Source organism: Homarus americanus, unplaced genomic scaffold (genome assembly GCF_018991925.1).
Source record: "Homarus americanus isolate GMGI-L3 unplaced genomic scaffold, GMGI_Hamer_2.0 scaffold32929, whole genome shotgun sequence".
In the NCBI taxonomy this organism is placed as follows: domain Eukaryota; kingdom Metazoa; phylum Arthropoda; class Malacostraca; order Decapoda; family Nephropidae; genus Homarus; species Homarus americanus.
The window spans coordinates 9009177-9033967 of record NW_024737097.1 but is presented as its reverse complement, the minus strand read 5'-3'; positions in this window follow the sequence as shown (position 1 = coordinate 9033967).

The following is a 24791-nucleotide window of genomic DNA, read 5'->3' as shown; positions in this document are numbered from 1 at the left end:
GGGTTTCGCTACTAAAACTCAATATACTTTTATATGCTCCAGCCCCATTAACCCAGCAAGAATCATTGGTTAAAGGGCCAGTTCAGTGGAGTTGCCTCACAATGGCGACGAATTTTGGTGGGCAGCCAAAACGGCTGAGGGCCCACCAGAGGTCTTCCCTGTTGACCGAGTCGAAAGCCTTGGTTAGGTCGACTTGGGCGATAATCTTGCCAGCTACGGAGAGCAAAGAGATCCCACGGTAGTTGCCACAGTCTGACCGGTCTCCCTTGTTCTTATAAATATTGACAATGGAGTCGTCTTTAAGAGCTTGGGGGATTTCCTCCTTTTCCCATATATTCTCCAGGCTGGTAAGCACAGGTCCTCCTGCTTTATACACCTCGGCTGGGATTCAATCAGGCCCTGAGGCTTTGTTATTTTTCATCTGTTTGATTGCTTTAGCTACCTTATCCAAGGATGGAGGATAGCTGAGGTGGGACAGCTCTGGATGCTGAGGGACCTGCTGGGTAGTCAGGACATTCACATCGGTGTTTCGGTTGAGCAGTGAATGGTAATGCTCTTTCCAGTGCTGAAGGAGGCCTTCGTCGTCTTTAATTATATGGTTACCGTCAGATGAGTGGAGGGGGGCTGTGGCACGAGTGACTGGCCCATAAAATGTTTTAGTGGAAATGAAAAATTTGCCCATCTTGTTCTGATCTGCAAGTTTTTGTGCTTCACATGCTTAATTTTAAGCCAGTCGTTCTTTAGATTGCGAAGTTCCTGCTGGGCTGCCGCTTTCTTCTTTGGAAGGTATTAGCTTTGGTCCGAGATTGAGGGTTGTTTTGCAAGTCAGTTAAAGCAGCACGTTCATCATCCATGAGTACTTTGATTGCTGGGTCATTTTCATCAAACCAGTCCTGGTGTATTCTTTGAACTGGCCGAGGGTCTCTGCAGGTTTTTGTCATAACAGTATTAAGAGTATCCCATTCGGCACTGGGATTCACGTTATTTGCTGTTGGGTTGTTTATAAGCCCATGTTCGAGCTGCTCTCTGAAAGCATGGGCTATCACTGGATCCTCCACACGCTCAGTATTAAAACCTTTCAGGATGCATGCTGCCTTCGCCGTTTTGGGCCGATATGAAGTGAGAGCTTGCATCTGATAAGTCGATGATCAGTGTCACAGTGGTCTGAGGCATGTATGGCATGGGTGATGAGGACATCTCGGCGATCTCTTTCTCTGACAATTACGTAGTCAATGAGATGCCAGTGTTTGGATAGTGGGTGTTGCCACGAACCCTTGAACTTGTCGGTCTGCCTAAACAAGGTTTTGGTGAGAGTGAGGTTGTGAGCAGCACACTTGATGAGGAGGAGTAGGCTGATTGGATTACACTTGCCTAGTCCATTTCTCCCTATGGTTCCCTGCCAAATGTTAGCATCTCTGCCAACTCTGGCATTGAAATCGTCAAGGAGCACAACCTTGTCTTCTCTGTCGATGTCGGCGTAGAAGGCCTCCTTAATGTCATCCTTTGCATCCAGTGTTGAGGCATATGCACTGATGAAGAAGGCATGACGTGAGGCATTTCAGTTAGCCTGTGTAGGATGCGTTGGCGGATGGCAAAGCCAACTTCATAAATGCGTTTCTCTCTGCAACAGGCTTACTCTTCCAGAAGAAGGTGTAGCCAGACCCCCGTTCTGTGAGTTGGCCCTCATCTGGGAGCCAGGACTCACTGATGGCTGCTATGTTGATGTTATGCCTAGCCAGCTCTTTTGCCACAAGGGCAGTTTTTCTTTCAGGATGTGCATTTTATGCCAGTATCCAGAAGGATCCTGACATTCCATGCAGCGACCATAAGAGGTTGTATGGTTTGTTTTTGTTTGGATCTGTGATTTTGATTGTGTTTTCGACCACATAAGGATGACCTTACTGGGTGTGGTTGCCCAGTCAGGTTGGGTTTTTAGGCAGGCTATGTATAGGGCACCTTTTCCAGCCCCCTCCCCATGTGGGGTGAGCAGAGTGGCTCCTCGGAAGGGCTGTTCAGTCGCACAGACAGGACAGGATTGCGCTGTTGCCTAGATCTCAGTGCATAAACGACCAGAATGTTATCTGTGCCGCCCCTGTGCAGACTTGTGACTAGAGACTCCCGGCAGTCATCTCTGCCTGTCCCCGTCGCCACTTGTCCATCGTCATAGGACTTTTGTGGGGTATAAGGGGTTTTGATGATGATGAGAGGTATGATGAGCTGGGTGATGGCTGCGCGTGTGTTGATTTATGTGGTGAGGCAGGAGCGCAGGCTGCAACCATACATCTTGGCTCTCCCATTTCCTGATCCAGTGGTGCAAGTGTTGTAACGAGTGGGGAGAAGGAGAGTTGCAATGGAATGCTGATAGCCCAGTTTGTTGGGTTTCGCCTTTATAGCCTGTCGATCAGGCATTGCCTTCGCCTGCCGGTGTAGTCGTTGGGTTTTCATTGTGGTCACCTCTTCCGCCTAAACCGCCGTTGGGGTCTTGTTGGAGTTCTGTAAGTATGTCTGCCTGATGTGGGGCTCTACCGCAGATTTTTCATTCGGGGTTTACTCCCGTAGCCTTATACCTATCAAAGTTAATGCGGAAGGAAGCGGGGCGGTGTTTGGTAGGTGCCAGGACGTGTCCACATGCCAGTGAGCCTATGTGCCATCCCACTGGGACCCACTGCTACTTCGAGATCCTCTGCTTATCTAACCTGGGCCCACGAGGCACCCAGTTACCGTGTATTGCCACGAGGAGGCACAGCAGGAGTCTTGATGGTGAGGAGGCTGTGTTCTGGCAGGGTAAGACTTATGCAAGTTGCTTCCCTGTTCGCCACGGGGGCTAGCCAGCGGCAGCAGCTGAAAGCGAGAGGATGCAAGCAGTGCTTGCACCTTAACACTAACATAATGCTGCCACACTAGACGCATTTCACCACCCTGTGTGTACACACACACACACACACACACATATAAAATTAATTTTCATGTAGTGAGGACGTACTCGGTGTTGCTCTCCTTAGGCGGCCGTGTTTTTTAAGGTTTAGGCCACGGAGACAGCTGCCAGCCAAAAATACAGCGCAAAGATTGACTACTTCTACTCGAAAGAAAGAAACAACTGTTAGAGTGATATTATAATCAGTACTCAGCGGTCAATAGTGACCTGAGGCGGATGTTACACACCCAGAGTCCGCTACACACTCGCCACCACCAACACTGGATGAAAAACAAAGAAAGACTCCAAATTACATAAGGAGAGAAAGGAAGACTCCCTACTCCCCCTAGGAGAGTAGCAATGAATTCCTAAGTACATCACATGAGGAACAAGAACTACCTCCAACATCCTGTATGAGCTGAAGGATCTACCAGGACCAAGTGGTGGATGTGCTAAACATCTGCAGCTGTAGTGAGGGAGCGGCCCTTAGCACCTTGTTACGACGGTCATCCAAACCGCGGGAAGACTGTTCACTAAGACCAGCTCCCTCAGAACCAGATCTACAGTTATTCCTATCTTTTTATACTGAAAGTTTTTGTCGATCAAGTGATATCACTCCGAAATTTCACCACATGTAACTTATCATCTTTATTTATTGTATATTTTCAGCCTTCTGGGTACCATATTATCTTCATACACCGTTAACTATTATTATTATTATTATTATTATTATTATTATTATTATTATTATTATTATTATTATTATTATTATTATTATTATTATTAAAATAAAAGATGATTTACTTTGCCCACTAACACACTACTTCACAATGGTGGCATATAATAATTGTAACCAACGGCACCTGATAGCACCAAGTAATACCTGAGAGCCCCAAGTAACACCTGATTGCAAACACTTACACTTGATAGCACCAAGTAACACCTGGTAGCACCAAGTATCACCTGATAGCATCAAGTAACACCTGATAATACCAAGTAATACCGGAGAGCAACAAGTAAGACCTGATAGCACTAAGTAACACCAGATAGCACTATGTAACACCTGATAACACCAAGTAACACTTGATAGCACACAAAGTAATACCTGATAGCACCAAGTAACACTTGATAGCACACACAGTAATACCTGATAGCACCAAGTAACACCTGATAGCAGTCAGTAATATTTTGATAGACCAAGTAACACCTGATTACACCAAGCAACACCTGATAGGACCAGGTGACATCTGATAGAACCAAGTACCACCTGTTAACACCAAGTAATACCTGGTGGCATCAAGTAACACCTGATAGCACCAAGTAACATCTGATAGCACCAAGTAACATCTGATAGCACCAGGTAACACCTGATAACAATCAAGTAATATGATAGCACCAATTAACACCTTAGAGCACCAGGTAACACGTAGCACCAAGTAACACCTGCACTCAGTAACACCAAGTAACACCTTATAGCACCAAGCACCAAGTAACACCAGAAGGCACCAAGTAACTCCTGATAGCACCCAGTAACTCCTGATGGCACCAGTAACTCCTGAGTAACTCCTGATGGCACCCAGTAACTCCTGATGGCACTCAGTAACTCCTGATTTCACCCAATAACTCCTGATGGCACCCAGTAACTCCTGATGGCACCCAGTAACTCCTAATGGCACCCAGTAATTCCTGATGGCACCCAGTAACTCCTGATTTCACCCAATAACTCCTAATAGCACCCAGTAACTCCTGATGGCACCCAATAACTCCTGATTCCACCCAGTAACTCTTGATGGCACCCAGTAACTCCTGATTTCACCCAGTAACTCTTGATGGCACCCAGTAACTCCTGATGGCACCAGTAACTCCTGATAGCATCCAGTATCTCCTGATGGCACCCAGGAACTTGATTTCACCCAGTATTCTTGATGGCACCCAGTAACTCCTGATGGCACCCAGTAACTCCTGATTTCACCCAGTAATTCTTGATGGCACCCAATAACTCCTGATGGCACCAGTAACTCTTGATTTCACATAGGAACTCCTGATGGCACCCAATAACTCCTGATAGCACCCAGTAACTCCTGATAGCACCCAGTAACTCCTGATGGCACCCAGTAACTCCTGATTTCACCTAGGAACTCCAGATGGCACCCAAAAACTCTTGATGGCACCCATAACTCCTGATAGCACCAAGTAACTCCTGATAGCAAAGTAACTCCTTGGACAAGTAACTCCTGATGGCACCCAATAACTCCTGATAGCACCCAAACTCCTGATAGCACCCAATAACTCCTGATAGCACCCAGTAACTCCTGAATGCACCAAGTAACTCCTGATTTCACCCAGTAACTCTTGATGGCACCCAGTAACTCCTGATGGCACCCAGTAACTCCTGATTTCACCTAGTAACTCCTGATGGCACCCAGTACCTCCTGATTTCACCCAGTAACTAATGATGGCACCCAGTAACTCCTGATGGCACCCAGTAACTCCTGATTTCGCCTAGTAATTCCTGATGGCACCCAGTAACTCCTGATTTCACCTAGTAACTCCTGATAGCACCCAGTAACTCCTGATAGCACCCAGTAACTCCTGATTTCACCAGTAACTCCTGATGGTACCAGTAACTCCTGATAGCACCAAGTACTCCTGATTTCACGTAGGAACTCCTGATGGCACCTCAATAACTCCTGATGGCACCCAGTAACTCCTGATGGCACCCAGTAACTCCTGATGGCACTCAATAACTCCTGATGGCACCCAGTAACTCCTGATGGTACGCAATAACTCCTGATGGCACTCAATAACTCCTGATGGCACCCAGTAGCTCCTGATGGCACCCATAACTCCTGATGGCAACCCAGTAACTCCTGATGGCACTCAAACCCTGATGGCACCCAGTAACTCCTGATGGCACTCAACTCCTGATGGCACCCAGTAACTCCTGATGGCACCCAATAACTCCTGATGGCACCCCGTAACTCCTGTAATGGCACCCAAACCCTGTGGCACCCATAACTCCTGATGGCACCCAATAACTCCAGATGGCACCCAGTAACTCCTGATGGCACCCAGTAACACCTGATGGCACCCATAACTCCTGATGGCACCCAGTAACTCCCTGAAGGCACCCAGTAACTCCTGATGGCGCCCAATAACTCCTGATGGCACCCAGTAACTCCTGCTGGCACTCAATAACTCCTGATGGCACCCAGTAACTCCTGATGGCACCCAATAACTCCTGATGGCACCCAGTAACTCCTGATGGCACCCAGTAGCTCCTGATGGCACTCAATAACTCCTGATGGCCCAGTAACTCCTGATGGCACTCAGTAACTCCTGATGGCACCCAGTAGCTCCTGATGGCACCCAACAACTCCTGATGGCACTCAGTAACTCCGATGGCACCCAGTAACCCTGATGACACTCAGTAACTCCTGATGGCACCAGTAACTCCTGATGGCACCAGTAACTCCTGATGGCACTCAGTAACTCCAGATTTCACCCAATAACTTCTGATGGCACCCAGTAACCCTGATGGCACCCAGTAACTCCTAATGGCACCCAGTAATTCCTGATGGCACCCAGTAACTCCTGATTTCACCCAATAACTCCTAATAGCACCCAGTAACCCCTGATTTCACCCATTAACTCCTGATTTCACCCAGTAACTCTTGATGGCACCCAGTAACTCCTGATTTCACCCAGTAACTCTTGATGGCAACCGTAACTCCTGATGGCACCCAGTAACTCCTGATAGCATCCAGTATCTCCTGATGGCACCCAGGAACTTGATTTCACCCAGTAATTTTGATGGCACCCAGTAACTCCTGATGGCACCCAGTAACTCCTGATTTCACCCAGTATTCTTGATGGCACCCATAACTCCTGATGGCACCCAGTAACTCTTGATTTCACATAGGAACTCCTGATGGCACCCAATAACTCCTGATAGCACCCAGTAACTCCTGATAGCACCCAGTAACTCCTGATGGCACCCAGTAACTCCTGATTTCACCTAGAACTCCAGATGGCACCCAAAACTCTTGATGGCACCCAATAACTCCTGATAGCACCAAGTAACTCCTGATAGCACCAAGTAACTCCTGATGGCACCAAGTAACTCCTGATGGCACCCAATAACTCCTGATAGCACCCATAACTCCTGATAGCACCTAATAACTCCTGATAGCACCCAGTAACTCCTGAATGCACCAGTAACTCCTGATTTCACCCAGTAACTCTTGATGGCACCCAGTAACTCCTGATGGCACCCAGTAACTCCTGATTTCACCTAGTAACTCCTGATGGCACCCAGTACCTCCTGATTTCACCCAGTAACTAATGATGGCACCCAGTAACTCCTGATGGCACCCAGTAACTCCTGATTTCGCCTAGTAATTCCTGATGGCACCCAGTAACTCCTGATTTCACCTAGTAACTCCTGATAGCACCCAGTAACTCCTGATAGCACCCAGTAACTCCTGATTTCACCCAGTAACTCCTGATGGTACCCAGTAACTCCTGATAGCACCAGTAACTCCTGATTTCACGTAGGAACTCCTGATGGCACCCAATAACTCCTGATGGCACCCAATAACTTCTGATAGCACCCAGTAACTCCTGAATGCACCAAGTAACTCCTGATTTCACCCAGTAACTCTTGATGGCACCCAGTAACTCCAGATGGCACCCAGTAACTCCTGATGGCACCCAGTAACACCTGATGGCACCCATAACTCCTGATGGCACCCAGTAACTCCTGAAGGCACCCAGTAACTCCTGATGGCGCCCATAACTCCTGATGGCACCGCAGTAACTCCTGCTGGCACCCAATAACTCCTGATGGCACCCAGTAACTCCTGATGGCACCCAGTAACTCCTGATGGCACCCAGTAGCTCATGATGGCACTCAATAACTCCTGATGGCACCCAGTAACTCCTGATGGCACTCAGTAACTCCTGATGGCACCCAGTAGCCCTGATGGCACCCAACAACTCCTGATGGCACCGCAACTCCTGATGGCACCCAGTAACTCCTGATGGCACCCAGTAACTCCTGATCGCACTCAGTAACCCAGATTTCACTCAATAACTCCTGATGGCACCCAGTAACTCCTGATGGCACCTAGTAACTCCTAATGGCACCCAGTAATTCCTGATGGCACCCAGTAACTCCTGATTTCACCCATAACCCTAATAGCACCCAGTAACTCCTGATTTCACCCATTACCTCCTGATTTCACCCAGTAACTCTTGATGGCACCCAGTAACTCCTGATTTCACCCAGTAACTCTTGATGGCACCCAGTAACTCCTGATGGCACCTAGTAACTCCTGATAGCACCCAGTAACTCCTGATAGCATCCAGTATCTCCTGATGGCACCCAGTAACTCCCTGATTTCACCCAGTAATTCTTGATGGCACCCAGTACCTCCTGATGGCACCCAGTAACTCCTGATTTCACCCAGTAATTCTTGATGGCACCCAATAACTCCTGATGGCACCCAGTAACTCCTGATTTCACCTAGGAACTCCTGATGGCACCCATAACTCCTGATAGCACCCAGTAACTCCTGATAGCACCCAGTAACTCCTGATGGCACCCAGTAACTCCTGATTTCACCTAGGAACTCCTGATGGCACAGTAACTCTGATGGCACCAAGTACCCTGATGGCACCCAAACTCCTGATAGCACCCAAACTCCTGATGGACAGTAACTCCTGAATCACCAAGTAACTCTGATTTCACCCAGTAACTCTTGATGGCACCCAGTAACTCCTGATGGCACCAAGTAAATTCGATGGCACCAAGTAACTCCTGATGGCACCTTAATACCCTGATAGCACCTAATAACTCCTGATTAGGACCCAGTAACTCCTGAATGCACCAAGTAACTCCTGATTTCACCCAGTAATCCTTGATGGCACCTGCAACTCCTGATGGCACCCAGTAACTCCTGATTTCACCTAGTAACTCCTGATGGCACCCAGTACCTCCTGATTTCACCCAGTAACTCTGATGGCACCCAGTAACTCCTGATGGCACCCAGCAACTCCTGATTTCGGCTCTAGCACTCCTGATGGCACCCAGCAACTCCTGATTTCACCTAGTAACTCCTGATAGCACCCAGTAACTCCTGATTTCACCCAGTAACTCCTGAGGCACCCAGTAACTCCTGATAGCACTTGGTAACTCCTGATAGCACCAAGTAACTCCTGATTTCACGAGGAACTCCTGATGGCACCCACAACTCCTGATAGCACCCAACTCCTGGATAGCACCCACAACTCCTTGATAGCACCTGGCAGTAACTCCTGAATGCACCAAGTAATTCCTGATTTCACCTCCAGTAACTCTTGATGGCACCCAGTAACCTCCTGATGGCACCCAGTAACTCCTGCTGGCACCTTAACAATCTCCTGATGGCACCTGTAACTCCTGATGGCACCCAGTAACTCCTGACTGTGCCACCACCCAGTGCCTTGATGGCACTCCACAACTCCTGATGGCACCCAGTAACTCCTGATGGCACCTGCAATTCCTGATGGCACCCAGCAGCCTGATGGCACCAACAACTCCTCCTGATGCCACCAGTAACTCCTGATGGCACCAGTAACTCCTGATGGCACTCACAGGCACTCCTGATGGCACCCAGTAACTCCTGATGGCAATCTAGTAACTCCTGATGGCACTCAGTAACTCCCTGATTTCCACCCAATAACTCCTGGATGGCTCCCTAGCACTCCTGATGGCACCCAGTAACTCCCAATGGCACCCAGGCAATTCCTGATGGCACCCAGTAACTCCTGATTTCACCCACAACCCTAACAGCACCCAGTAACTCCTGGATTTCACCCACAACTCCTGATTTCACCCAGCAACCTTGATGCAGCACCCAGTAACTCCTGATTTCACCAGCAACTCTTGATGGCACCCAACAACTCCTGATGGCACTCAGTAACTCCTGATGGCACCAGTAACTCCTGGTGGCACCAGTAACTCCTGATGGCACCCAGTAACCCTGATGGCACCCAGTAACTCCTGGGATGGCACCTCAGTAACTCCTGATTTCACCCACACCCTGATGGCTCCCAGTAACTCCTGGATGGCACCCAGTAACTCCTAATGGCACCCAGTAATTCCTGATGGCACCCAGTAACTCCTGATTTCACCCACAACTCCCACAGCAGTAACTCCTGATTTCACCCACAACTCCTGATTTCACCCCAGTAATCCTGATGGCACCCAGTAACTCCTGATTTCACCCAGTAACTCCTGATGGCACCTGGTTACTCCTGATGGCACCCAGTAACTCCTGATGGCACCCAGTAACTCCTGGGATAGCATCCAGTATCTCCTGATGGCACCCAGTAACTCCTGGATTTCACCCAGGCAATTCTGATGGCACCTGAGGCAACTCCTGACGGGCACCCAGTAACCTCCTGATTTCACCAGCAATTCTGGATGGCACCCATCACTCCTGATGGCACCCAGTAACTCCTGATTTCACCTAGGAACCCTGATGCACCTAATAACTCCTTGATAGCACCCAGCAATTCCTGGATAGCACCCAGCAATCCTGATTTCACCCAGCACCCTGATGGCACCCACAACCCTGGATAGCACCCAGTAACTCCTGATGGCACCTTCCAGTAACTCCTGATGCAGCACCCAGTAACCCTGATGGCACCCAGTAACTCCCTGATGGCACTCAGTAACTCCTGATTCTTTTTCACCCACACCTCCTGATGGCAATTCCAGTAACTCCTGATGGCACCCAGTAACCCTGCACGGCAACTCCAGTAATTCCTGATGGCACCCAGTAACCTCCTGATTTCACCCACAACTCCTAATAGCACCCAGTAACTCCTGACGGGCACCCACACTCCTGATTCCACCCATTAAACCCTGGTGGCTCCCACAAAGACCTGAGTGCCGAGAGCCTCTTAATTACTGACCGCTAGTGACGAAAGTACTAATGGAATTCTGTTATTTGTCGGAACTCATTGTAATGCTAATAGACTTCCCTTGTACCGCTGATGGCCAGGTGTATGTCACTGGCTTACTCTTCGTCCGGGTCTTACTCTCTTCGTCCGTGGCTTACTCTTTTCGACCGTGGCTTACTCTCTTCGTCCGTGGCTTATTCTCCTTGTCGGTGGCTTATTATTCTAGTCTGTGGCTCACAGTCGTCGACCTTGGCTTACTTTCCTCGTCCGTGGCAGATCCTCACTGTGAACGTGATAGCTCTTGATGGGGTGAACGGATTTTGCAAAAGTTACCAGGAAATATCAGCATCCCACCCTTACCCGTCCCCCCACCTCACCCTACTAACCCACCTTCATCCCCCCACTTCCTACCCCGCTAACCCACCCTCTTACCCCGCAAACCCACCTCTCTTCCCCCTTCTACCCCACTAGCCCACCCTCCTCCCCCACCTTCTACCCTCAACCCACCCACTTCCCCCAAGCTCGCCAAAGTTTGATGAAAAGGAATGATCGGATTATTTTAACCTGGGAGGGAGAAGGAAGAGGGCGCTCGGGGACATCAGACAAACGGGTACACTGATACAAAAAGGAATCTCTCTCTCTCGTAAGTGTAAGTTCCACAACACAGGTAAATATAAACTCCACAAGCCGTGGCTGATGTTTCCAGTAAACAAAACACTACTAGGCAATAGAACACCAGGACGGCCCCATGAGAGCTCTAAAAAACGCCGTAAAACAGATCATGAGAACGTGCCCCTGACAGTTTTAAAATCGGCAAAACAACAACACATTAGAACGTTCCCATAGGAGCCCAAAGCTTAACCACTGATTATCGGGTCATCCACTTAAGAACTTAACGCTTAACAACAGATCATCGTCCCCTGAGAGCTTAAAGCTGAACAACAGATTACCGACATATCCCCCCAGGAACTTAACGCTTAACAACAGATCATCGGATCATCCCCCTGAGAGCTTAAAGGTGAGCAACAGATCATCGACTCGTCCCCCTGAGAGCTTAACGCTTAACAACAGATCACCGACTCGACCCTCTGAGAGCTTAAAGCTTAACAAAAGATCATACGGTCGTCCCCTTGAGAGGCAGTAAAAAGAGCTCTCAGAGGATCAGAGCAGCCATCAGCGGTCAAAATTCGCCAGGAGCTTCAAAGACGACCCTCGACGGGGTGCCTTTGATGCCCATCCCCTCACACAAACACACACACACACACACACACACACTTGTGGCAATATAGCCTACATCACACACCTACAGTACACACCAGGGCGCAGACAAACTCAGCACACGAAAAATTAGTATTACTGTATAAGCAAGTAAAGTCCTACACCCACACAGGATACTCTTCCCTTTGTCCGCCAACGTCTTCCTTTCCTTCCATTCAACCTCCTTACTTCTTATCACTTGTCCCTCTTTTCCTCCCTCCAACTATTCACCTCACGCTCTCAACACCCCCCCTATCCACTCCTATCCTTCCCTCCTCTGCCTGTCGTTAATCTTTCCTCACACTGTCCACCTCACCTCCCCCTCACACTGTCCACCTCCTCACTCTCACACTGTCCACCTCTCACCCCCTCACACTGTCCACCCTCTCACTCTCCTCCCTCACACTGTCCACCTCTCACTCTCCCTCACACTGTCCACCTCTCACTCTCCCTCACACTGTCCACCTCACTCCCTCACACTGTCCACCTCTCACTCTCCCTCACACTGTCCACCTCTCACTCTCCACCTCTCACTCTCTTCACACTGTCCACCTCTCACCTCCCCTCACACTGTCCACCTCTCACTCTCCCTCCACACTGTCCACCTCACCACACTGTCCACCTCTCACTCTCCACCCCCACCCCCCCACACTGTCCACCTTCACTCCCTCCCTCACACTGTCCACCCTCACTCTCCATCACACTGTCCACCTCTCACTCCCCCTCACACTGTCCACCTTTCACCTCTCCTTCACACTGTCCACTCCTTCACACTGTCCACCCTCACCCCCCCCACACTGTCCACCTCTCACCCCCTCACACTGTCCACCTTTCACCTCCTCACACTGTCCACCTCTCACTCCCCTCACACTGTCCACCTTTCACTCTCCCTCACACTGTCCACCTCACTCTCCTTCACACTGTCCACCCTTTCACTCCCCCTCACACCGTCCACCCTCACCCCCTCACACTGTCCACCTCTCACTCCCTCACACTGTCCACCTTTCACTCTCCCTCACACTGTCCACCCCTCACTCCCCCCCACACTGTCCACCCCCACTCTCCATCACACTGTCCACCTCACCCCCCTCACACTGTCCACCTTCAACTCTCACACTGTCCACCTCACTCCCCCCTCACACTGTCCACCCTCACTCCCTCACACTGTCCACCTCCTCACCCCCCTCACACTGTCCACCCTTCTCCCTCACACTGTACACCTCCTCCCTCACACTGTCCACCTTTCACTCTCCCTCACACCAACCCACCCTCACCTCCTTCACACTGTCCACCTTCACCCCCCTCACACTGTCCACCCCTCACCCCTCACACTGTCCACCCTCACCCCCCTCACACGTCCACCTTCACTCTCCTCCCACACTGTCCACCCCTCACTCTCACACTGTCCACCTCTCACTCTCCTTCACACTGTCCACCTTCACTCTCCCCTCACACTGTCCACCCCTCACCCCCCTCACACTGTCCACCTTTCACTCTCCCTCACACTGTCCACCTCTCACCACACTGTCCACCTTCACTCTCCCTCACCGTCCACCTCACCCCCCACACTGTCCTCCTCACTCTCCTCACACTGTCCACCTCACCTCCCTCACACTGTACACCTCTCACCTCCCCACACTGTCCACCTTCCCTCTCCCTCACACTGTCCACCCTCACTCCCCCCACACTGTCCACCTTTCACTCTCCCTCACACTGTCCACCCTCACTCTCCCCACACTGTCCACCCTCACTCTCCTTCACACTGTCCACCTTCACCTTCCCTCACACTGTCCACCCCTCACCCCCTCACACTGTCCACCTTTCACTTCCCACACTGTCCACCCCTCACTCTCCTTCACACTGTCCACCTTTCACTCTCCCTCACACTGTCCACCCCCCACTCCCCTCACACTGTCCTCCTCTCTCCCTCACACTGTCCACCCCTCACTCTCCCTCACACTGTCCACCTTCACCTCCTCACTGCACACCTCACTCTCCCCACACTGTCCACCTTTCACTCTCCCTCACACTGTCCACCTTTCACTCTCCCCTCACACTGTACACCTCTCACTCTCCCTCACACTGTACACCCCCCACTCCCCCTCACACTGTCCACCTTTCACTCTCCCTCACACTGTCCCCCTCACTCCCCCCTCACACTGTCCTCCCTCTCACTCTCCCTCACACTGTCCAACCCCTCACTCTCCCTCACACTGTACACCTCTCACTCTCCTCACACTGTCCACCTTCACTCTCCCTCACACTGTCCACCTTTCACTCTCCCTCACACTGTACACCTCTCACTCTCACACTGTACACCCCTCACCCCCCCTCACACTGTCCACCTTTCACTCTCCCTCACACTGTCCACCTTTCACTCTCCTCACACTGTCCACCTCACCCCCCTCACACTGTCCACCTTTCACTCTCCTCACACTGTCCACCCCTCACTCTCTCCTCACACTGTACACCTCTCACTCTCCCCTCACACTGTCCACCTTTCACTCTCCCTCACACTGTCCACCTCTCACTCCCCCTCACACTGTCCACCTCTCACTCTCCCTCACACTGTCCACCTCTCACTCTCCCTCACACTGTCCACCTCTCACTCCCTACACTGTCTCTCTTTTTCAACGCTCAATAAAACATCACTATCTATGACGTCATGTTTTTTAACAAACAGAATAATCCGATTTACGCCCACACGGTAGATGAAGGTGTGTGTGTGTGTGTGTGTGTGTGTGTGTGTGTGTGTGTGTGTGCAGCCACATGCAGGGTGGTGAAATGCGTGTAGAGTGGCAGCATTATGTTAGTGTTAAGGTGCAAGTACTGCTTGCTTCCTCTGGCTTTCAGCTACTATCGCTGCTGGCTAGCTATCGTGACGAACAGGGAAGCAACTTTCATAATTCTCCCCCTGCCAGTACACAGCCTCCTCACCATCAAGACTCTTGCTGTGCCTCCTCGTGGCATCACACGGTAACTGAGTGCCTCGTGGGGCCAGGCTAGATCAGCAGGGGTTCTCGGAGTAGCAGTGGGCCCCAGAGGGACGGCACATAGTCCACTGGCATGTGGACACGTCCTGGTGTCTACCAAACACCGCCCAGCTGCCTTGCGGATTAACCTTGGCAAATATAAGACTACGGGAGTAAACCCCGATCGAAAAATCTGCGGTGGAGCCACGCTCAGGCAAACATACTGCCAGATCTCCAACAAGACCCCAATGGCGGTGTAGGCGGAAGAGGTGACCACCATGGAAACCCAACGACTAGACTGGCGGACAAAGGCAATGCCTGATGGACAGACTATCGACAGTCTATTCCGACTCGCCCTCTCCCCAGTCGTTGCAACACTTGCACCACTGGATCAGGAAAAGGAAGAGCCAAGATATGTGATTGCAGCCTGCGCTCCAGCCTCACCACATAAATCTACTCACACGTGGCCATCATCCAGTTCATCATACCTTTCATCATCATCAAAACCCCTATACCCCCCAAAATTCGTATGGCGACGGACGACTGGCGACGGTGACAGGCAGAGATGACTGCCGGGTGTCTCTAGTCACAACTCTGCACATGGGCGGCATAGATAAGATGGTCATTTATGCACTGGGATCTAGGCTGCAGTGCAATCCGGTCCTGTCTGTGCGACTAAACAGCCATTTCAAGGAGCCACTCTGCTCACCACACATGGGGAGGGGGCTAGAAAAGGTGCTCTAAACACAGTCTGTCTTAAAACCAACCTGACTGTGCAACCGCACCCAGTAAGGTCATCCTTATGCGGTCAAACACACAACCAAAATCACAGACCCAAAGAAAATAAACCGTACAACCTCTTATGGTCGCTCCATGGAATGTCAGGACCCTTCTGGATACTGGCACAAATGCGCATCCTGAAAGAAGAACCGCCCTTGTGGCAAAAGAGCTGACTACGTATAACACCGACAGAGCAGCCATCAGTGAGTACCAGCACCAAAATGAGGGCCAACTCACAGAATGGGGGTCTGGCTATACCTTCTTCTGGAAGGGTAAGCCTAATGCGAAGAGACAACGCATTTATGGAGTTGGCTTTGCCATCTGCCAACACATCCTACACAGGCTAACTGAAATCCTATTGGGATCAATGAGCGCCTCATGACGCTTCGAGTCCCACTGAATCACTCACATCATGCCTTCTTTATCAATGCATGCGCCCCAACACTGGATGCAGAGGATGACATCAACGAGGCCTTTTATGCCGACCTTAACAGAGTGCTAACCTCTATCCCCAGAGAAGACAAGGTTGTGCTCATTGGCGACTTCAATGCCAGAGTTGGCAGAGATGCTAACATTTGGCAGGGAACCATAATAAGAAATGGACTAGGCAAGTGTAATCCCAAAGGCTCACCTCCACAGCAAGTATGCTGCACACAGATCACTCTGACACTGATCATTGACTTGTCAGATCCAAGGTCTCACTTCACGTTGCCCCCAAAACAGTGAAGGCAGCAAGCCTCCAGAAGAGGTTTTAATAGCTTGGAGGATCCAGCAGTAGCACATGCTTTCAGAGAGCAGCTCGAACATGGGCTTATAAACAACCCAACAACAAACAACATGAATCTTAGTGCCGAATGGGATACTTTTAATACTGTTATGACAAATACCTGCGGAGAGACGCTCGGCCAGATCAAAAGAATACACCAGGTCATGGTTTGATGAAAATTACCCGGCAATCAAAGTACTCATTGATGATAAACGTGTTGGTTTTACTGACTGGCAGAAAAACCCTCAGTCTCGGACCTAAGCTGATACCTTCCGCAAGAAGAAAGCGGCAGCTCAGCAGGAACTTCGCAATCTAAAGAATGACTGGCTTAAAAATAAAGCATGTGAAGCACAAAAACTTGCATATCAGCACCAGAGGAGCAAATTTTTCATTTCCACTAAAACATTTTATGGGCCAGTCACTCGTGGTGCAGCCCCTTTCCGCTCATCTGACAGTAACTTCATAATTAAAGACGATGAAGGCATCCTTCAGTGCTGGAAAGAGCATTACCATTCATTGCTCAACCGAAGCACCGATGTGGTTTTCCTGACTACTCAGAAGGTCCCTCAGCATTCTGAGCAGACCCACCTCAGCTATCCTCCATACCTGGATGAGGCATGCCATCAAACAGATGAAAAATAACAAAGCCTCGGGGCCTAATGGAATCCCAGGCGAGGTGTATAAAGCAGGAGAACCCTGCTTAATCAACTGTCCTATATGCATTGTTCACTGCAACCAAGATTATTCAGTCTCCTAAACAGACTTCTTTCAAACTTCTTATTCTCAATTGGTTTTAGATCATCTCGTGGCCACAATATGATCTTTGCTGCCCGCCAGATATAGAAAGTGCAGAGAACAGCTTCGTGACCTGTACATGGCTTTCATCGACCTAACCAAGGCCTTCGACTCGGTCAACAAGGAAGCCTCTGGTGGACCAGCCGTTTTGGCGCGCACCAAAAATTCATCGCCATTGTAGGCAACTCCCACGATGGCATGAACGGCAGTGTCCTACACAACGGCACCCAGTCAGAGTTCTTCCCCATCGAAACGGTTAAACAAGGGTGTACTGGCACCAACTCTTTCCATCTTCTTGGCTGCCTCTCACCTGTGCCAGTGCCAATTTAGCCAGCGGGGTGAACATCGAGTACCGGGTAAAGGGGGGTCTTTTCAACATAAGACGACTCCAGGCAGGAAACAAGGTGTCAGCAGCTTCCATTACTGAACTTCCGTATGCAGATGACCTCACCCTTGTTGTTCACACTGAACATGACCTACAGGAGATCTTGAACACCTTTGAAGACGCGTATGCACACTTCGTCCTTGAGGTGAATGTACGTAAGACTCAGATTCTCTTTCAACCTGCCCTTGGTTCAGACACACCTCCACCATCCATCCAGCTTAAGGGTACTACACTTTCTAATGTTGCCCACTTTCGGTCCCTCGGCTCCAACCTGTCCACCACCGCAGACATCGATGAAGAAATTCAGCATCGGATGAGATTGTGCATCTCAAGCCTTTGTCATACTCCGAAATCGTGTCTTCAGCTGTCGGGAGCTGAAATTATCTACTAAGCTGCATGTATATCGAGCAGTGTCTTCCCACCCTGCTATATGGCAGTGAGACATGGGTCACATACAGGAGGCACCTCAAGGCACTTGAAAACTTTCACCAACATAGTCTATGTTCCATCCTCCGAGCTCGCTGGGAAGACAAGAACAAATGCCAGTATTCTTGCTGACATCAACTTTAGGAGCATCGAGGCTACCATTATCCATGAACAACTACGTTGGACTGGCCATGTTACCCGCTTGGACGACAGTAGACTACCAAAGCAGCTACTTTACAGTCACCTAACGAATAGTAAATGTAACACCTGCGGGCAATTGAAAAGGATAGTCTTAAGACAAACCTGAAATTACCAAATCGATCCCCTCATCTGGGAGTAGATTATTCCACATCGCAACGCTTGGAGGATCACCGCACGAGAAGGTGTCAATGCTCTCGAGTTAGCCCGACTGCAAACCGAGGCAGACAAGAGCTAACGCTTGAAAGATGCTGCCACCGCCCCTCCCACAGTAGAAGGAGCCCTCCACATGTGGAACGAGTGTGAACGACGCTGCGGGTCAAGTATATATCTTTTTAGTCACCTCAAAACTGACCACCCTAGGTGATATCCCTAATAACTCATATCATTGTGAATTATAGCTGGATGAACATAATACTCGATTCCAAATGACAGCAGAGTAGTAGTAGTAGTGTGTGTGTGTGTGTGTGTGTGTGTGTGTGTGTGTGTGTGAGATGGTCTCAGCTTACCACGAGGGTTGAGATTGAGATCAGAGCAGGACACGTCAGCAGGCAGCTCACAGCAGTAGTGATAAAGCATAATATTTCAATAGGAATCTTTTTCTTATCTCCTCTACGTCCATACACCTATCACTCCCTATTCCTCCCCACCTCTCTCTCGCTCTTCCCCGTTTTGTAAAGAGAAATATTCAAAAACTTCAAAATTACTTTATCGTCAATTAAACCCTTTGTTCCCAGGTACTATTTCAGTGTTCCCCTCTGATCATTAACCTGCTTTCTCTCCCCTCACCCCATTACCCTCTATTTTCCCTTGACTTCCTCCCACCCTTATTTCCCATTAACTCCTCCCTTTACTTCCTTCACCTCCTCTACCCTTATTTCCCATTAACTCCTCCCTTTATTTCCTTCACCTCCTCCACCCTTATTTCCCATTAACTTCTCCCTTTACTTCCTTCACCTCCTCCACCCTTATTTCCCATTAACCTCCTTACTTCCCTCACCCCTACTTTATCTTCCCCACTTCTCCTCATTTCCCACTTCCCCACAACTCCCACTTTCCCTCAACTCCTGGTTCCCCTCACCCCACTTCACATCACTTTCCTACCTTCACTTCAATTCCTACTTCCCCACAACTCCCAGTTCCTCACCTCCACTTCTCACCCTCCACTTCCTCACCTCCACTTCCCTCATCCTCCCTCACCCCTTCCCCCTCACCCTCCACTTCCTCACCTCCACCTCACCCTCCACTTCATCCTCCTCTTCCTCACCCATCTCACCCTCATCTCACCCTCCACCTCATCCTTCCTCATCCTCACCCTCCACTTCTCCTCACCCTCCACTCTCACCTCCACTTCTCACCTCCACTTCCCCTCATCCTCCACTCTCACCTCCACTCCCCACCTCTCGCCCACAAAACAACTTGATCCCCCAATGTAAAAAAGTTTGAGAGAGATGAAATTGGCGGCTGCACTAATGAGTCCTGCCTCTGCCCTCCTCCCTCCCCCTCCTTCCCTTCATAATAATGATAACAACAACAACAACAATGATAACAACAACAACAACAACAATAATAACAACAATAATAATAATAATAATAATAATAATAATAATAATAATAATAATAATAATAATAACAATAATAATGGACACTAAAGGTTATAACATCTTATTCGGTATAATCGGAAGCTCGTATATTTATCTATCATAAAATTAATAAATACCACATTAAAAAAAGGGTCGACCAACCTCATATTTATTTTAATGTGTTATATGAAACAATTTTATATCTTTTTTTGTGTTAGATCGAAAGAAAAACACGTATGATTTAATTTATTCCCTAAAAATTATCCCCCCAAAAGGAAAACATTCCAGAAAAAATGAAAACAAACAAAGTTGACTGCATTCCTGAAAAATAAAAATTAAAAGAAAAAACCGAATACATTAATTATCGAAGTTACAAAAAAATTTGCCTTGAATACATTCCCGAAAAGTTACAAAAAAGTTACAGGTGTAGGAACAGGAACAAGTACGAGTATAGGTACAGGTGGTGGTACAGGCACAAGTTCAGGTACAGTGATAGAAACAGTTACAAATCCCAGTTACTACTACAAGTACAGGAATTGTTAAGATTACAGATACAGTTATAGATGGTAAATACAGATACCCAGTTAAAGTACAGACCAGGAGTACAGTTAACCAATTCTAGTGCAGGTACTAACACAGGTACCCAGTTCAGGCACAGACACAAATAAATGTATTTAGCTCAGGTAGAGGCACAAACACTGCAGGTAGAGTGAGAGCAACAGGTATAAATCCGGGTAGGTAGATGGACAACCAGACTGACAGCATCATAACAAATTAGACACCAGAGAGACAGAGCAACCTGAATTTTACACAGCAAGATTTACCTGTTACAATACACAAGCTATATTTGACACTCAGAATATCACTCAGAGGCAATGCACACTGTTGCTTGAGTTTATACTGTACACACATGGGAGAGTAGCTGACGTGTGTACATTTTATACAGTACACAGAAGGGAGAGTAGCACAGGTGTGCACAATATATCCTTTACACACAAGGGGAGGGTAGCTCAAGAGTGTACATTTTATTATTCCTGTACTCGCAAGGGAAAGTAGCAGAGGTGTGTGGTGTTAGGTCAACGTGCACAGACACTGAGACAGCCACGAATACATATATCAAGACTCACCTACACTGGTCATCTCTAAGTATTCATAAACACCATCATGACCGAGTTTACATAACACAAATACGCACTACAGCCACGACCTCAGGAACACTGCTGAGAGACGCCCTCAACACTGCGAGGCTGAGTCTGTCTCGTCTCTCTCTCTCTCTCTCTCTCTCTCACACACACACACACACACACACACACGATCAGTTAGTCCAAAAATAAAAGTCACCACGCAGGTAGGAGACCCGACAACTGACAGGAGTCTCTGAGTGTTGCCATGAGCTGAATCCCACACTGTTGTATGACTGGATAAGCTATTCCCTACCTGCTGAACCACCGTTTGGAACAGGGGGATACAACACACTGTAGACCAAGCCTTTTTTTTTTCGGTACACAGGCAGTGTGGCCGGCACTGCACTCAACCGCCCTCACTTTCCCAAGTGCAATGTTTGGTACGCTTTCACAGCTAGGTGGACTGAGGACGCCCCGGATATGAACCAATGACACCCAGAACAGGAGTCAAGCAGTGTATCCAGTCAGGCACCTGAACCCTCTGTAGATCTGTGTAAACTTAAGATATACTCTGTGCGTTTCTCCAGCTGGAAAAATCGCTGTTTGATTTTATCTTCAACATCTTGCCGACACCCAGACGCGAGGAAACTGTGGCGGCGGTGGGCGGATGAACCTTATCTGTCAGGGTGTTGTGGCTGCTCCTCCCTACACTAACACGGAGGAGTGGGAGGGAGGCCAAAGTTTTACTTCCCCGAAATTGTATAGAGAAGTGGTCCAATTCGAATTTCCTCATCTCCCCCACCCTTCTTTCCTCACTTCACCTCCCCCCCTTCCCTCCTCTCCTCCGCCCTCCTCCTCCAAGATAAACTCTGGAGTGTTTCAAACCAACTTCTCAGCTCAGCAGTACGTGAAGCCCACACAAATGAACTCTCTGCCGACACCATTATGTTGTTTCAAATACCGAGATTAAATTTGTTTTGGTCTTCTCTTCCGCTTTCCTGCTTCACTCCTTCCCTTTCCTCTCCTTACCTCCCCTCTTTCACTCCCCACCTCTTCCCCTCACTCGTTCTCCCCCTTCCCCCCTTGTTCTACCCCTTTCCTCCTATCTCTCCCTTTCCCTCTTCCTGCCCCCCCTCTTCCCCTCCCTGTCCCCTTCCCCTCCCTCCCTCCCCAGTCTCCCGAGATGTTTGAAAACTTGAATAATCTTGAAGCGTCACTAGATACTGTACTGTATGTATTTCAAAAAGTGATGTTGATTCTTAATTTTCTGGGAGGTGAGAAGAGAGTGGTAAGGTAATCTACTCCAGGAATAAATTGTTCTGAATGGTGAAGATATTACTACTACTGCTATTACTGTTACTATTGCCGGTACTAATACTTATAATAATAAGAATATAAGTAATAATAATAATATAATAATAATAATAATAATAATTAATCTATATATATATATAAAACAACATCAATAAGAAAAATAACATCTAATAACAATAACAATGACCTCTAAAGCACAGTCATGAGCCGAAGGGGTCCCTGAGGATGTGAAAATATCAAGAGGATACGAGTACGTGTGAACCTGAAAATTGCGCGCGAATCCCTCGATGACGCTAAACAACAATAACAGAAACAACAAACACACGGGGTGGGCAGGACGGGGTGAATGGAGGTGGCCCTTAATGGAGGTGGTCCTTGAGCCACACCACAGCCTCAAGAACCCTTACGTAACAATGAACTTGGGAGAGAAATTGACTTTTATAACAACTTCGAGTAGTAACACCACAGCCCCTTATGTTGATGATCTGAAATGTCTGGGGGAAGGAGGGAGGGGGGGTGTTATGACTTCATTCTTCTTCTTTCAATGATTCACTTCTCTGATATATATATTTATTGATTCCTTGACTCATCTCATTCATTCTTACTTTTGGTTCTTCATTTTCGATGTATTCCTTCGTCTTTATCTGATTTCATTATTTCATTCATTCATTCATTCAGTTCTTCATTCTATGATACATTCTTTCACGATTCCTTCATTTCTTAATTGCTTGGTATATTTTCTAGTCAATCGATTATTCATATTCTTCTTTTCTCCACTCCTTTCGTCCCAGCCTTCCATTCATTTATCCCACCCTCCCCTCCCTTCTGTGTGTGTGTGTGTGTGTGTGTGTGTGTGTGTGTGTGTGTGTGTGTGTGTGTGTGTGTGTGTGTGTGTGATCGTGTTGGGGTTGTTCGAGGAAGTGTTGCTGCTCCTCTACAGTTGTCGTCTCTGGCGGAGTTTGGTACAGTGCAGCTGTGAGCATTGCTGCTGTGAGCAGTTCCCAGGGCAGCTGTGAGCAGCTTCCCTCCCTCCATTTTTTATGATCCCCCATCTGTCTTTTCCTTCCTTCTAATCCTTCCTTCCCTCCTTTCCCCTGTTCCTTCTCTTTCTCTCTCTCCCGTCTCTCACTCTCTCTCTCTCTCTCTCTCTCTCTCTCTCTCTCTCTCTCTCTCTTCCGTCCCTTCTTTCTTGTGTCTTTTCTTCCTTCCGCCCGTCCTACATCTCCTGTCTCAGTCTTCACGGCCGCTGGTGCGTGAAGTGACAGCCCGTCTTTGATGCGAGAGTCGCCTTGGTCCTCTCTCTCTCTCTTTCTTGGTCTTCGTTACTCTAGTTCCCATTTTCTCTCCCTCACTCTTATTATCCTTTATTGTCTCCTATTTTCTAAGTTGTCTTTTTTCCTTTCCGTCTCTCTTTTCCATTACGCGAGACAAGAGACAGGTAGACCCAAAACAGATATGTTCTCTTCTGGACATAACAACCATTCCTTCCTTTGTCCATTTTCATTCACCAATTTATTTTCTCATACGTCAGTCATTCTCCCGTTTACCCTTTTTCATTATTTTTCATCCGTCAAACGCTTTACTATGTTTATCTATTTATTCGCGGATATTTTTGGTTTGAAAATTCCAGACCCTGTAAGGAACTGTAAATAACTCGCACACTGAAAATTTACAAGACACAACTGACTTCGGTTATACAGCATAACAAAAGAATTCTATCTCTCATAATTTGTTAATGTTGTTGAACGAGTGTACAGTATTACTAGACTATTTACGCACTTAAAAGACCTTCGTTTTTGAAGAGTAGTAATAATATTATAACAAAAACAGTTGTAAATAATGTATACAATGTAAATCGTATTAAATGCATAAAAGTTCAGTTATAATTGACGTAGAAGAAAGAAATTTGTAAATAACGCAGAGAAATTAATTGTAAATGCCGTATAGGATGTTAATAGTGTAGAGTATGTAATGTAGTGTAAATAATGCATTATGTAAATTATATATAGCGTATAATATGTTAATTGTAAAGTGAAAAATTTACACATTGTACATGATGTTAAAAATGAAAATTAGAAATAAGGCAAAACCGACAAAGAAAGAAAGAAGGGAAGAAAGAAGATACACAAAAAAGCCTTACAGCAGAGTTAAAAAGGTTCCATTTTAACTGTACAATCAGGTGAGTGTGTGTTACGTCGATGTTGCCCTCACTCAATCAGGTGTCCGGAAAGAATAAAATGGAAAAAAGTCCCTCGTGGGTAATGACCAAACTTTTGGGAGACTGATGAAAACAATTAGTGCTACTACTACCATTACTACTACTACTA